The 17,030-nt window shown below is 38.5% G+C and overlaps 1 long non-coding RNA gene across 2 annotated transcripts in view; it reads right to left on the bottom strand.

Moving 5' to 3' along the window:
• The window catches only part of LOC149748546 (uncharacterized), a 302,762-nt gene that overhangs the window by 23,153 nt on the left and 262,579 nt on the right, over positions 1-17,030 (bottom strand). The gene's annotated exons all lie outside the window — the stretch shown is intronic.

The raw sequence follows: 17,030 nt of genomic DNA, 5'->3' as shown, positions 1-17,030 counted from the left end.
GAATGGAAATACGTATAACACAACATCGTAAATCAACTATAATCCAATAAAATAATAAATAAATAAAATAAAATGCATGAGAATGCCAAAAAAAAGAATGGAAATAAGCAAAGAATAATCTCTCTTCTATCAGAGGTAGCAAAGCTGGCTCTCAATTCAAAGAGCAGAACTGGTCTTGCTATTAAGACTTAGAGTACTACACATTTGTTACTTGGCTCTGAAAGCACATGATGTGGACTTTAAAGATTTTTTTTTGTAATGTTATGGTTTGCTTTTCAGATTATAATTGTCGTACATAAATAATGCAAGGCTAAGCAAAGTCAAACCTGGGGTGCGTGCAGGGTCAGTTCCAGACACAAGAGACATGCAGTGTTTCTATTCTGCCATTTAAGGGAGAGGTTCATGGGGCAGCCAAAGGCAGTACTTATTGTCCCTAGACACTACATAGAGCAAAAGGCAAAGTGCTAAAAGTTGAGAGTGAGAGATGAATACTGGCCACTAGGGAAAATGGCAGTCTAATTGCAATAGGAAGTTGGAAAATTGAGAATAGAAGTTAGAGAATAGAACCAAAGCCATTCAATAATTAATTACTGCCATACTGTGTCTTCCCTGGCTGGGATTGTTTTTACCTGGGTGGCCAGTCCTGCCTTGGCTCTTTGACTTCTGCCTCTTAAAGGTACCACTTAGCACCTGGTAGTTCTTATACATTAAACTGATGAGGCTGCGTCATCATCATCTTTATCATTGTCACAATCACCATCAAACCAGCAATTCTTTTTCCAGGATGCGGAGCAAGTCCTAATTTGCCAGGTCCCCTGAGAACTAAAATTTAAGTTGGATTTGATAATGTCTTGTCTTCTTAGCAGTCTGTTGAGACGGTTTTCTGGAGTTGACACCTTTACTGACTTCCTGCAGCTTATTTTATATATCATCCATAGAATATGTGCTATTGAAATTTGTGTACAAATATACTGCATCCTACAAGCATAAGGAGAGTATGGAGAGAAGCTATTATATTTACCTGCCACAATCAGTTGTTTGCTCTCATGTGGTGGGAGATAAGGAATAATGCTTGGGGGATAGAAAAAGAGAAATACAGAAAAGTTCCTTCTGCAACATGCAGCCTTTTCCAGAAAAAAAATAAATAATCTGGCTCTAGTGGGCATATTGTTTCCATATCTTATTACAACATTGAAAAGGACATAAAGTACCAAATGAACTTTTAGATATCATTAGTTTGAACAATTCAGCCCTGCCCATTGATGGCATTTAAAGAGAGCTACACAGGGAACTTCCTGAACCTGATAAAGGTCATCTACAGAAAGTCCACAACTTAGATCATACATGATAGTGAAAGACCAGATGCTTTCCCCCTAAGATTAGGAAACAGACAAGGATATCCATTCTTGCCACTTCTGTTCAATACTGTACTAGAGGCTCTAGACAGGGAAACTAGGCAAGAAAAAGAAATAGAAGGCATCTAAATTGGAAAGAAAAAAGTTAAATTATCTCTAGTTGTAGATGACATGCTTTTGTATATAGAAAATCCTAAGGAATTTACTAAAAAAATGCTAGAACTAACAAACAACGTCTAAGGTTGCAGGATACAAGATCAATATACAAATGTCAGTATATTTCTATATGCTAGCAATGAACAAGGTGAAAGCGAAACTAAGAAAACAATTTCACTTACAGTAACATCAAAAAGAATAAAAATAGGAATAAATTGAGCAAAATAAATAAAAGATTTGCATACTGAAAACTCTTAAAACATCACTGGAAGAAATTAAAGAAGATCTAAATAAATGGAAATGACACCCCAGCTTCATGGATTGGAAGACTTAATATTGTTAAAGTAGTGGTACTCCTTAAATTGGTCTACAGATTCGATATAATACATATCAAAATTTCAGCTGGCTTTTTTGCGGAAATCTTCTCACACTTCCCCATTTCAGACCTTACTACAAAGTTATGGCAGTCAAGACAGGGTGGTAGTGGCATAAGGATAGAAATTCAGATCAACCGAACAGAACTGAGAATCCAAAAACAAACCCTCATATTTATGGTCAACTGATCTTCTACAAGGAGGCTAACCAAGACAATTCACGGGAACAACTAGATATCTACACACAAAAGAATGAAGTTGGATTCTGACCTTGCATCATATAAAATAATTACCTCAAAATGAGTCAGACCTAAATGTAAATGTTAAAATTACAAAACTCTTAGAAGAAAATATAGGAATAAATCTTTGTGACCTTGGATTAGGAATGGTTTCTTAAATGTGACACCAAAAGCACAAGCAACAACAAAAGAAGGTAAATCAGACATCATCAAAATTAAAAATTTTGTGCTTCATTTTAAGAAAATGAAAAGACAACACACAGAATGGGACAAAATATTTGTAAGTCACTTATCTGTTAAGGGACTTGTACCAGAATATACAAAGAATTCTTAAAATTTAACAATAAAAAAGAAATAACCCAATTAAAAATAGGCAAAGGACTTAGATATTTCTTCAAAGAAGATATATAAATGACCAACAACTGCATGAAAAGATGCTCAACATTATTAGTCATTAAGGAAATGCAAATCAAAATCATAACAAGAAACCACTTTACACCCTCCAAGATGGCTATAAGCAAAAATTTGGACAATAACAAGTGCCAACAAGGATGTGGACAAATTTCAACCCTTGTTATTTGTTGGTGGGAATGTAAAATGACACAGTCACTTTGAAAGGCAGTTTTAGTTCCTCAAAAACTTAAACATAGAGTTACCATATAATCTAGCAATTCTAGTTAAAAATATCGATATATGTTCACACAAAAACTTGTACACTAATATTCATAATAGCATTATTCATAATAGCTAAAAAGTGTAAATAACCTAAATGTCCTGATGAATGGATAAGCAATATGTGGCATATCCATAAATGGAATATTATTTGGCCATAAAAAGGAATGAATATGAATGAACCTTGAAAGCATTATTCTGGGTGAAAGAAGCCAGATGCTGAAGGCCACTTATTGTATGATTCCATTTACATAAAGTGTCCAAAGTAGGTAAATCCATAGAGACAGAAAGTTGATTAGTAGTTGTTGGGGGAGGGGCACTGGGGAGTGACTGTTAATGGGTATGGGGTTCTTTGGGGGCTGATGAAAATGTTGTGGAATTTTGGCTGATAATTGTACAACTCTGTGAATATACTAAAAGCACTGAATTGCACACTTTGAAAGGGTAAATTTTTTGGTAGGTGCATTACATCTCAATAAACCTATTGTAAGAAAGAAAGAAAAAGAAAGAAAGAGAAGGGAAGGATGGAAGGAGGGAAGGGAGGGAGGGAGGGAGGGGGGAAGAAAAACAAAGAGGGCTGTGTAGAAACTCATCTGTGATGGTTAGGTCACCATCATCCCTGACAGCTTCAATGCTGTCAGGTATTTGGATTTATTAGCTTGTATTTAGTTGTGCTTTTTTTTACATTGAGGCTTCAGTCCAAGTCATCCAGCCAAATAGATTCTCAAACATGTGTTTCCAACATATTGGAGTCCATGGCCAAATGATCCAGATTCAGCTAGGAAATCACGACCCAATTCATTATGTTATAGATTAACAGGTGGGGGTGGGGGGTGGGGCTCTAGAGAATAGGTTCCCTTTAGTGCCAGGTTAATAATAATAATCAATTTAAAAGTTAGAATGAATAACAAATGGAATGAAACACACACAGACATCCAAACATATCTTGAGGAATCTTTTATATTACTGTATTAGGACTACATAAATATAAAAAAAGAGCTGTACCTGTATAATGATTTTGGGTTGTTATGCAGCACCCTTCTTTTTTTTTTTTTTTTTTTTGCTGTACGCGGGCCTCTCACTCTTGTGGCCTCTCCCATTGCGGAGCACAGGCTCCGGACGCGCAGGCTCAGCGGCCATGGCTAACGGGCCCAGCCGCTCTGCGGCATGTGGGATCTTCCCAGACCGGGGCACGAACCCGTGTCCCCTGCATCAGCAGGCGGACTCTCAACCACTGCACCACCAGGGAAGCCCAGCACCCTTCTTTTGAATTGCTCAGACTGCTTTATAGCATTTACTTGAACAATTGTCACAACATCCTTGTGGCTGGCAAGCATTGTGCTAACAGTGCAGTACAACTGCAGGTCAGACAACCAAGGGACACACAGTTATCACACAAGTCTAGAGCACAGGTAGGCGTGAAATCCAGATGGTCCATCTAATAATGCTTCATCCACATCTGACCGAAGTGGCATCTTCTTGGACTGATAACCTCTCTAACCGATGATGGTTTTGAGTTCTTATTACTCTGGATTTTCCAAGCGTATCTGCCATTTCCTAAACAGATGGTCAGTATCACACGACATGACTGTTTTTGATGGCAATAGAAATCACATGGCTAACACTTCCTGAAAAAACTGGATTAGATATTGAAAATTGGACTTTAGGGTTTTTTTTTTTAATTTGATTTCCTGTTTCATTTCCAGAAAAGCATAGGAATATTGAAAGTCTATAATAGAAATAGATTAATGTCTACATTTGTTACATGGCATACAATTTGAAGATTTAAGAAGGACCTATAGGACAAGAAATGCTTCTTTTCGAGAGCAAAAATAGAGAGGCCAAGAGCACAGCCAGTTTCACTTATACAATATTTTAGGCCTCAGTTTCCTGTGTAAAATAAAAGTTTGGACTAATTGATCTCTTAGGTCCCATGCAGCTATTTGATCTGGTGATTATGATATTTTCTCTGATCAACTCAAAGCTTAGGCAGGGATATGTGTGTAGGAACAGCATCCAACTTATTTACCAGTATATTCCCTATGCTTAGCACAGTGCCTGGAACATAGCATATGCTCAAAAAATATCTATCAGGGGAGCAGCCCACCAGCTGCTCCCCTGATGTTACAGTTCATTTGTTATTGAACAAAATAAACACACATCTACAGTATTTTGTTTTATAAGATTTTCTTTGACTGTGAAGCACTACAGTTAAAGTTAACTTTATCATAACAACCCCTCCCAGGAATATATCTGTTGTAGTGCTAATGTGCTTTTATTTTTCCAGATTTCTTTCATTCCTCATCAGTCTGACCATTCACAAAAGGATATTAAGCTTTGAAGATTTCCAAACTCCTCTGGCGAGGGCATTTCTGCAACTGTTCATATGTTTCTCACTAAATTTTAAAAGGTTATGTATATCTGCGGTATTTTTGGCATTTTAACAAATAATAACATGTTCATGTTACATCAATACTTACTTCATTGTTTTTCCTTTACAAGTTCTTTTAAAAAAAATTCAACATCTTCCCTGGTTTTATTTCCTTCATCTCCATTAGTTACCAGTGCTGACTCTATTCTTTTTATTGCCAATATTCCTCCAGAAAACTTAGAAGAGATGACCTATTTGTCTTTGAGTTTTTGCTTCCAAAGATGCTCCACCAAAGAATAGAAACTCCTTACAGAATGCATAAGCTTTAGGGGCATCTGGCTCTGTCTTTAACTTGACAAAAATAAAATAATAAAGTTATGTGTTTCCTTCACACATTTAAAAGCCAGAAATAGATTTAGACGTACATTTTTCAATCCGCGTGCCAACCTAACAAGCCGAGCGAAACAGGCTGCGGCGCGGAGGGCCGCCTCCGCGCGCCCCTCCCAAGCTCTTCCTCTCCACCCCTTCCCGCCCCCCCCAGGGCCCAGCCTCCCGTAGCCCAGCCGCGAGCCCACCAGCTGCTCCCCTGGCAGCTGCACACTCGCCTCTGGGGCTGTTCCTGGGCGTCATTAAAATCAGAGCATCACGGCATGACTTTGGACTAGCTCCTTTGACACCACTGAATTTCTGCAGATTGTTTACTCTTCACACTTAGCCATCGGGAATGGACTGGGGGAGGCACTGGGGCCAGCTGACTGTCAGCTCTGACATCCTGGGCATGGTTGGTCAGTCTCCTCTGAAAGCAGAGGTCCAAAGATGTGTTCTAGGCCCCCAAGGAAATGGGCCTGATGGTGGGAGGCCCATCTGTTCACTACTTTTTCACCCTTCAAGGAAGGAAACCTCCCAGGCTTCTGAGAATTTAGAGCCCAACAGTGTAACGTGATTTTAACTAGCGATATATATGATACACATTTTTCCTTAGAAAATATAAAATCAGTTCTGTAATGCCTGTAACTTCAGTCTCTGTTATCACACAAATTATTGAGTGAAGAGTATCCCCCTGGCCTGAGCTGGGCAGATCAGTCTTTCTCACTGGAGTCTGAAATTGAGACAAAAATGCTCATTTCAGTCTGTCCTGGTTTCTCCAACAGAAAAGATGAGAGATGGGGAGCTGTGGATCAGCAGTGCTTGGGGCTATGCGCCCTGAGAAAGTAAAAACACCTGCAGAAAAAGAGGAACGAAATCTACAGAGAGAAAAGCAGAGAGGAGAAAGAGAGCATGCTTCCCTGCTTCCTGCAGGCTTCCCGACTCTTGGTTCTAGTCCCCCAGGAGACAGGGCTGCCTCCACCCTTGGCCTGAAGTTCGCTTCTCTTCTGTGCAACGTTAAAAAGTCTTTTCTAAAACACTGACTCCACAAGTTACATGACAACAAAGCACAATCGTAGTCCTTTTATCAAGTTCAATTATCCAAACTCTCCAGAACTTTAGAACACAGAAGTAATCCTACGATATATCCAAATAGTAAAAGGTATGTTTTCGGTCCAGAATGATACAGAGCATCACTTGCAGCTGCACCTAACCCTGCCAACTATCCTTCCTCAAAAAACCAGTAATTCACCATATATATATATATTGGGCAGCTGCTATAGGCTCTATTCCAGGTCAAATACTGAAGGTTTAAAAACCATTAAGACACAGCCCCTGCCTCCTAGGAGCTCTCTATCTAGTGGACGTCAAATAAGAAGAGTGTACCATATTTCCCTAATGTACACTGGTGAAAGGATTCATTCTCCTTTAACACTGCTCTCAATGAAAATCTCCGTGTTAAGAAATTATAATACTACTTTGCAGATTTTATTTGTTTCATATTTCAAGAAGCCAAGCATGAGCCTCAGCTACAAAAATCTCAACAATTTTTAAGGTTTGACTAACTAAAATTCTTTCAAAGGTGTTGGATGAGTGTTGCAGAGTTCTAGATGAGGAAGAAACAGTATCTTCCAAGATGCTTACATGTCCAGCCAGGTGAAGCAGATTACACACGATTTAACTTCCCTCCTCTGGTTGTGTAGAACCACCAACTTTGATATGATCATGTTGAATTTTGAACGAGGCTATCTATGTTGACAGTACAGCAAAGTCCTTTTCGTCAAGGTAACAAACCTTATTTAGACACTGTCAGAGACCAGTTATAATATCAAGTCATTTTAAGAGATTAAAGTATAGAAATCTTTATATTAATATTTTTGCCACTTTTATATTTATTATGGATCAAAGTTCATGCTGTATTTTTAAGTTAATTTTCTGTTTAGAATAGGACTCATAAAAGTAACATCTATCTGATTATAAGTTAACACATATTTAATGCAGAATATTTGCATAACATAGACCAATATTTTCTGGCCTAACTCACAAAGCCATTTTATTGCTATAGTCATATCTTTATTTTTATAATAAATTTCTTAGACCTTTACTTGCCCTAGAAAGTCTAATATAGACTCTCCTCAAACTGTCTAAAGACCTCAGGGGTTTAGTCCAAATGACAAGTGTGAGTTGTGTTTCCAATGCCAGGTCTAAAGGGAAAGATCTAGGCCCTTTCATCAGTACATAGTCCATTCTGTGAAAATGCCTTTGCTGGTTTTGGCCCCTGCCCAGCCATGGTAGGGCCCTGACCTGTGGATCTGCAGTTACAGCTCTCTTCAAGTCCTTCACATACTCAGCAATAGTTACCATTTTCCCCTAATGCACAGCATTGGGCCAGGGTGGCTGGGTCCCAAGGAACTTCCAGCTTAGCCATGTGCTATGCTTCCTCCAAGAATGCCTAGGCTCTTATGTTTATGACAGGACACCTAAGTCTGCCCATTCCTAAAGATAATTTTATTTCAGGGCCTCATTACTGTTCTCTGTTAATGGGCTTTAGCCAGGCAATCCTGATAAATCTCAAAAAGAGCAAAATAGAGTATTTGTCCCTGCCTTTCCAGATGGTCAGAGCTCCATACGCAAATTGTCCAGCTATTTCAACAAAAATCAATTTTGTGGTCACTGTAATATATGGTCACTGTAGAATATGTTGACTATACAGAATATTACAAAGAAAATATTGAAATTACCCGTAATCTCAACCATAGGTAACCACTGCTAATGTTGTATAGAAGGATTCTTGTCCTGACTTAACTTATTAACACCCTCTGTGCCACTCTCCCATACCCACCCTTGACACGGAGTGAGCATGCCCTACACTTTACTTCTCTGTCCATTGTATTTCCTTTTCCTGGAATTCTTTCCTCACTTTCACCTGTTGACATGTACTTCTTTCAAGGCCCACATTGAATGCCACTTCTCAAAGGCATTTTGATCTCATCCTAGACTGACTAGCCACACCTAGACTGACTAGTCACAATCTGTACATCTCTAAAGGCACTTATATTATGCTCTGGTATTGTTCTTATTTCTTCAGTAGTCTCAAGTCTCTGATTAAATTGCAACCTTGAGAGTACTCTTGAGAGTAAGAATTTTCTTTCACTCAATGTTTCATCATCCATATCAACTGGTGCAATGCCTTCCTTGTAAATAGTAGGTACTCAGCAAATATTTGTTGAAAAATATATGTATGTACCAGCAATAGAAGGATGACATATCAATTTAGTTAGCCCAGTCAAATTCTTTAACTTTATTAAAATCAAAATGATATGTATTAAATGCCTATTACATGTAAGACACCAGATATTTACTATTTCAAAATTTTCTTAAATTTATTTTGAAAAAGTTCAGATGTGAAAAATTTAAAGAATAATATAATAAATACTCATATATCTACCATCCATATTGAAAAATAAAACATTACTAATGTAATTAAAGCCCTGTGAACTCCATCTGAATACATTTTTTTCCCTCTCCACCATCTTAAGCCAAATGCTGAACTTGGGGATTACTCTTTCCAAGGATTTATTTATACTTTAACCATGTTACACATATATTTACAATGTCTGTTTACTGAATTATTTATAAGTATTCAATTCTGAAAGACTTGTCCTCTGAAAACTATAAGACACTGATGAAAGAAACTGAAGAAGACAAAAACAAATGGAAAGATATACCATGCTTATGAATTAGAAGAATTAATATTGTTAAAATGACCATACTACCCAAGGCAATCTACAGATTCAATGCAATCTCTACCAAAATACTCATGACATTTTTCACAGAGCTAGAACAAATAATTCTAAAGAATTATTCCCAGAATAGCCAAAGCAATCTTGGGAAAGAACAAAACTGGAGGTATCAAGCATCCTAAAACTATACTACAAAGCTATGGTAATCAAAACAGTATGGTACTGGCACAAAAATAGACACAGATCAATGGAACAGAATAGAGAGGCCAGAAATGAACCCACACTTATATGGTCAATTAATCTATGACAAAGGAGGCAATAATATACAATGGGGAAGACAGCCTTTTTGATAAATGGTGCTGGGAAAACTGGACAGCTACATGCAAAAGGATGAAACTGTACTACTTTCTCACATCATATATAACAATAAATTCAAAATGGATTAAAGACTTAAATATAAGACCTGAAACCATAAAACTCCCAGAAGAAAATATAGGCAGTATGCTCTTTGACATCAGTCTTAGCAATATTTTTTGGATCTCCTTAGGCAAGGGAAACAAAACCAAAAATAAACAAATAGGACCATATCAAATTAAAATGCTTTTGCACAGCAAAGGAAACCACCAACAAAACAAAAAGACAGCCTACTGAATGGGACAAGATAATTGCAAACAATATATCCAGTAAGGGGATACTATGTAAAATAAATAGCTCATATAACTCAACACCAAAAAAACAAGCACCAGACTGGGCAAAGAATCTGAGTTGACATTTTTCCAAAGAAGACATACAGATGGCCAACAGTCATATGAAAAGATGCTCAACATCACTAATGATGAGGGAAATGCAAAAAACCAAAATGAGATACTACCTCACACCTGTCAAAATGGCTGTCATGAAAAAGGCAACAAATAACAAGTATTGATGAAGATGTGGAGAAAAGGGAACCCTTGTGTGCTGCTGGTGGGCTTGTAAACTGGTGCAGCCACTGTGGAACACAGTAAGGAGGTGCCTCAAAAAATTAAACATAGAACTACCACACAATCCAGCAACTCCACTGGGCATTTACCCAAAGAAAACAAAAATACTAATTCTATAAGAAATATACACACTAATGTTCATAGTAGCATTATTTAAAACAGCCAAGATATGGAAGCAACCTAAGTATCCATTGACAGTTGAATAGATAAAGATGTGGTATATATACATAATGGAATACTACTTAGCCATAAAAAATGAAATCATTTGTGACAACATGGATGGTTCCAGAGGGTCACATCATGCTAAGTGAAATGTGTCAGACAAAGACAAATACCATATGATCTCACTTTTATGTGTAATCTAAAAAACAAAACAAACAAAACAAAATGAAAACAGATTCATAGATACAGAGAACAAACAGGTTGTTGCCAGAAGGGAGGGGGGTGGGAATGGGCAACATAGGTGAAGGGGATTAAGCAGTAACAGCTTCTGGTTATAAAATAAATAAGTAACAGAGATGTAATATACAGCATAAGAAGTATGGTCAATAATACTGTAATAACTTCATATGACGACAGATGGTTATTAGACTTATCAAGTTGATCATTTTGTAATGTATGCAAATGTCAAATCACTATGTAGTACACCTAAAACTACCATGATATTATATGTTAACTATATTTCAATTAACAAAGAATATTCAATTCTGCTTTAAAAAATAAGAGAAATGAATACATAGGGAGAAAAGTGAAACTAGAATTAAAGCAAATAGCTTATGAGGCAGGCAAATTTTGTAAAATACGTAAGATAAGTCAGTAACTTTTTTTTTTTTTTTAGTCAGTAACTTCTGAGACATGTTAGACATAGATAAAGTAGAGCATTTGAATAATGAACTATAATGAACATAATTAGAAATGGATGGAAAGACCAAGAAATACCTAATAGTCATGATACACTAGACATATATGAGGCCATGAATCATCAAATACTCATGACACACTGAAGATACAGGAGGCACACGAGGCATTCACTATTTATGAGCTCTTAGTTCGGCTGATCATTGGCTCCTCACGTCCTCTGCACAACTAATGCAAAATAAAATCCATAACTGCTCATCAGGCTAATTACAATACAGCTATCAGCCAGATGCACTTGCTCCCAAACCTGCAGAGCAAGTGTGCATTTTGACACTAGGCACCTTCTATGTGTTGGGTCGCTTTGCTCAAATCTCAACTCTGGTCCTTGTTGGCATACCCTTATCGAGGAAGATAGGGACAGGGCTGAGGATTCAGGTTGTGTCATCTTATACCACCCCAGCTCTTTCACCTTGCTTCTTGCTGTGTGTTTTCAATTGATTTAATAAACCATGAGATTTAAGCAACTCATTTTGGTCTGTAAGCCCTTCTGTTCTGTGATCTCTTGGATAGCTTGCCTGTTGTTATACTTAACAGGCTTCCGTAGCAGCAAGGTAATTTCCCACACAACAATAGTATTTACAATTTTTAACCTAGATATAAATGTCATCATATTGTACACATTTATCTGCCACTTGCTCCTTTTTTTTTTTTTTTTTAAAGAAGATGTTGGGGGTAGGAGTTTATTAATTAATTTATTTATTTTTGCTGTGTTGGGTCTTCGTTTCTATGCGAGGGCTTTCTCTAGTTGTGGCAAGCGGGGGCCACTCTTCATCGCGGTGTGCGGGCCTCTCACTATTGCAGCCTCTCTTGTTGTGGTGCACAGGCTCCAGATGCGCAGGCTCAGTAGTTGTGGCTCACGGGCCTAGTTGCTCCGCAGCATGTGGGATCCTCCCAGACCAGGGCTCGAACCCGTGTCCCCTTGCATTAGCAGGCAGATTCTCAACCACTGTGCCACCAGGGAAGCCCTGCCACTTGCTCTTTTATCCAACATCATATTTCTGAGATGCTCCCATGGAAGATATGTAGATCTATTTCATTTATTTTCACAGCTATATCCACTGTATGAATATATCACAATTTACTCATAAATTCTCCTATTAATATATCAACAGGTTGTTTCCACGTTTTAAGTACTGCAACCAGTGATGCTGTGAATATTCTTGGGCATAGGTAAGAGAGTTTCTCTGAGAATATACCTGGGAGTGCAATTTCTGGGTCAAAGAGTATGCACACATTTAACTTGACTAAATATTGCCAAATTGCTCTCCCAAGTGATTACATCAGTTTATACGTATATGAGTCCTTATGCTCTTAATCCTAGCCAACACTTTGTGTTGTCAGACTTAAACATTTTTGCTGATCTAATGAATAGACTGACAGACTCTGGTTACAAAGTCATAATTTTGGCAATTAAAAAACCTTGTGGCATTTCCTCAGTATTTCAGTCATGAGGAGAAAAATCTGCACACATTTTGTGTCATATTTTTGGACTTTCCCATTCTCTGTTTAAGGTCAAGTAAAGTTTCCCCTTTCTTTTTCTCTGTGAACACAAAAGGAAAAACGAAATTTGTCTTTTTTTTTCCCATAGGGATTATGGTTTGGAAGAATACCATGTTGGCTGCTTTATGTCACAACAATATCCCTCTGATTATAAAGGGGCACAAGAAAAAGAATTTAGCTGCATCCATGTAAATCACTTATCCTTAAGTACATGACATAACAGTGGTGGGTCAGTAGCTGAACAACTATCAGTCATAGGCTAAGCATGCACTCATTTAAAAAATTCTAGAAAGTTGCTCCTTGCCCCAGAATATCTACCCCACGGGCTTGTTCCATGCCTTAAATTTGACTATTAGAAATTATTGTACTGGGGTCAAATTTTTTCATATTTAAGAAACCCTCAAAAGAAAACACATCTCAAAAAATACATTAGCACCTTGTTTGTCACATCTCTTTCAAAAGCAAAGAGGGAATGGGATATAGGACCTGCAAGTGCTATTGGGTATAAGATGGAAGCCATCCTCAACTTATTCCTCTCCCTAATCCAGCACATTCAGACAGGCAAATCGTTGTTCTTAATTTCTTGCTTAAACCTTTTGGGTGACTCCCCAACAGCCCTAGCAGTGTTCTCAAAGTGTGGTCTAGGGGTCCCTTTTGGCTTTAGATCCTCCAAGGTAATTGTTTAAAAAATGCAGATTCCTGAGTCCCAGCCCAGGCCTACACTCAGAATGTCTGAGTGTGAGGCCCTGAAATCTGTGTTTTGAACAAATTACCCAGTTTGATTAAAAAGAAAACTTTTTTACAATCGAGAAGTGTAACATGCATTAAGAAAAGTACTGAAATCATAAACATGCAGTTCAATAAATTCTTACAAGGTGAACAGCCATATAAGCACAGCCTAAAACAAGAAAGAGAGCCTTGCCAACACTTCAGAAGTCCTGACTGTTCCCCTTCCAATCACCTCCTTCTTCCCTAATTTTAACTACTATTCTGATGTCTAACACTACCAGTTTGATTCTTGTACTCACTGAAGATGAGGGCTATACCAGCAGGATAAAACCCGCAACTGCTTAGAGTACCATATGAGGATGCTACATAATTTGTTCTTTGCAACCTCATCTTCTGCCTCTGCCCTCCTCACATTTCATTCTGAAGTCATTTGGAACCAGTTAGGTTTCATTGTACAGTTATTGCCCTAACTCACTGCTCTTGCTTCATGCTGTTTCACTGCCTCTGTACTTGCTGGGGAGTGCCCGTACTTCCTGAGTCTTTCTATTAAATTCATCCTTCAAGACCTGTCCAACTGTCACTTTCTTGTAAGCCTCATGACTTTCACCCCTGTGCCCCATCCAAGGCAGAATCATCACCTTTTCCACTGTGTGACTAAGAACATCTTACAACGTGGAGCAACTATTCTTTCACATGTCTATTCCCCTTTCTAGACCAGGAATTAGGGCAGAGGCTTGTCTATTTATTTTTTAAATTCTCGAGTATAGTACAGTGTGTGTGTCCTTCAGTAGGTGTTTAGTTGTTGCTCAAACAATCTCCAGGTATGCACATCTTTGGAAAAGTAGCACACTGCAACATTAACACCTCCAGGTATATCTGGATCAGATCATATTCTTCCTTCTCAGGAAACAAACCAAACTCAGACATCAGAAGAACACTGGGTGCCTGACAGGGGGGGTGAAAGCTAGTGAAGGAAGTAGGATGAAATCCAAAGTGATGTTGCCTAGATCTCTGTGCAGCCCTGCAGAGAAAGGAGCAACCACATTGTTCCCGGCAGCACTGGGGGCCTGCCTCACCTGAGTCCCCCTTTCTTTCTCAGACAGGACACATAGCTGTCAGACTGCTGTGCTGAGTGGAAAGCCTAGACAATTCTTACTTCTTTATAACATCTTGTCCTGCCTCTAATGGCCATCCCACTGTCCATCTGTTTCTGGATGTCCATTCTTGTTTGAAAAATGCCACCTTATAAGTAACCTGCCTATTTCTTGACCTTAGCATACAAGGAAGGTGGAGCGTTCAGTTCTTCAAAACTCCTACTCCTCTATAGTATGTGTGAGTAGGAGTGGAGGGCGACAACCAGGCACACAGAGGGGCCTTGTGCAACTACCCTGGTGCTCAGAGGATCTGGATCGTAAGCCTCTGGGCAGCCTGCCACGGGAACCTTCTCAGCAATGTAAATAGTCCTTACGCAAATGAACCTCGACTGTTAGGCAAGCTGAGAGGTTGGAAGAACAGGACTGAGAAGAATGACTCAAAATTTATATAATCCAGAAAAGATACTGTAAGACAAATTTAAAATCTATCAGAAAGTAGTCTGAAAGAGAGCCACTGCTGGTAGTTTGATTCTGGGATGTGGATAGGAGTGGCTTTGAGTCTGGAGCTGACCAAGGCCAGCATGGAGCCAACACTCTTGGGAGATGGTTGTGTTTGTGAAATGAAGGAAGAGCAGAGCCCTGCAAAGGACAGTCTTGGAGATTGAGAGTGGGCTCCTCTGTCCTCCCCTAAAGAACCACGCAGGTTGCAGAAGGGTCTCAGCAGTACTGGACCTGGTGGGCCAGCACTGCATCTGGTGAGCCCAAGTTTACTGTGGCAAAACAGGGGCAGTGAGAAACAGTGACACCAGGGGCTGCCCAGAAGCCAATTCTGTCACTGTTTGCCTGTGGAAGCCCAATGAAAGAATTACAAAAGCCCAGGGACTGCATACGTCCCTGGAGTAGGGGCACCTTCAAGAAGATACAAGTTTATACCTGCCTGAATGATTAATCAGAAAAATAAAAGAAGGATGACTATATTTGTAACATTATATATATATACATACGGATATATATAACGATATATACACACATATAATGATATATATATACACATATATATAATGATATATATATATATACACACACACACATATATTCACATCTCACACATGGTAGGCTCACAATACACAGAGTTATACAGGACTAATAACGTACAAAGGGCTCCATACATACATATTTGTTGGATAAGTTCCTGATTTTTGTTGCTGTCTTCAAATAGATAAACATACAACTTTGTTTTCATTTTTATTTCATTGTAAACTGCTTTTGAAGCAGGATCTTTCTTTAAAATAACATTTAAAATTCCCCCGATTTTTAAAGTAATGCATGTTTGTTGTTAAAGTTTTGAAAACTAAAAGAAGCATAAAAAATTATAATACCATCATCTAGAGATAACTACTGCTAACATTTGGAAAATTTCCTTTCATATTTAGGTAGAGTGATTATAGTTTGTTCTGCTCTGTCCTATTTTGACCACTACTATTGTATCATGAGCATTTCCCAATGTTATTAAATGTATTCCGTTACATCGATGTGCTATAACTTAACCAATTCATCATCTCGGATGTTTTGCTTTTTCAATTTTGTAAATAATGTTGTAATAAATATCTTCCTCTTAATGTTTATAAACTTAGAATAACCTAGAAGTGAATCTGTTGGATCAAATTGTATGAACACTTTCTGGGCTTCCCTGGTGGTGCAGTGGTTGAGAGTCCGCCTACCGATGCAGGGGATACAGGTTCGTGCCCCGGTCCGGTCCGGGAAGATCCCACATGCCGCGGAGCGGCTGCGCCTGTGAGCCATGGCCGCTGAGCCTGCGCGTCCGGAGCCTGTGCTCCGCAACGGGAGAGGCCACAACAGTGAGAGGCCCGCGTACCGCAAAAAAAAAAAAAAAAAAAATTGTATGAACACTTTTGAAACTCCTGGCTCAATTTGTCAAATTACCCTTCTAAAGGTAATTTACCCTTTGACCAGCAATTTGCGTAAGAGCCCCGACACCAGATTTGGAAAATTTTATTTGAGGAATATATTTGTAGTTGGAAAAAACTCTCTCTCTGTCACGACTGTTGTTACAGTAGAAAGAGGAAAAAAAAAATGCAGCAATAGTTTCTATTATTAAGAAATCAAGGTCCTTAAAATTTTTGACTACCATATAGTATTGCCAATCCTGGGCAGGCTGATGAATCACGATGTGTAAATCTGGGTAAGCACAACAATCTAATCCAAACTGTAACTTGGCAATTATATGTGAACAGAACCATGTTTGATTTACTTTTATCTCAATAGTTCTAAGTCTCTTATTGTACGATACATGCATTGTCCTTTCCAAGTGTCTGCTCCTAGAAGGCAGTGTTGAGTAATTTGTTGTGACAATCAGCCCAATCATTAATATTAACACACTCAATTTCTTCATATGTGAACCATAGTGTGGTGAAAGCACTTGGTGCAGAGGGTGTTTTTTGAACCCATTCTGCTTTTCTTTCCTTTTCCTGATACACACTTGTACCTGATACATTCACCACCTCTTCCAATC

The sequence above is a fragment of the Delphinapterus leucas genome, chromosome 8, assembly GCF_059928025.1.
Source record: "Delphinapterus leucas isolate spDelLeu-1000000601 "Yukka" chromosome 8, BTC_Dleu_Yukka2, whole genome shotgun sequence".
Lineage (NCBI taxonomy): Eukaryota > Metazoa > Chordata > Mammalia > Artiodactyla > Monodontidae > Delphinapterus > Delphinapterus leucas.
The sequence above is the reverse complement of the archived record's forward strand: the minus strand, read 5'-3'. Positions and strand labels throughout refer to the sequence as shown.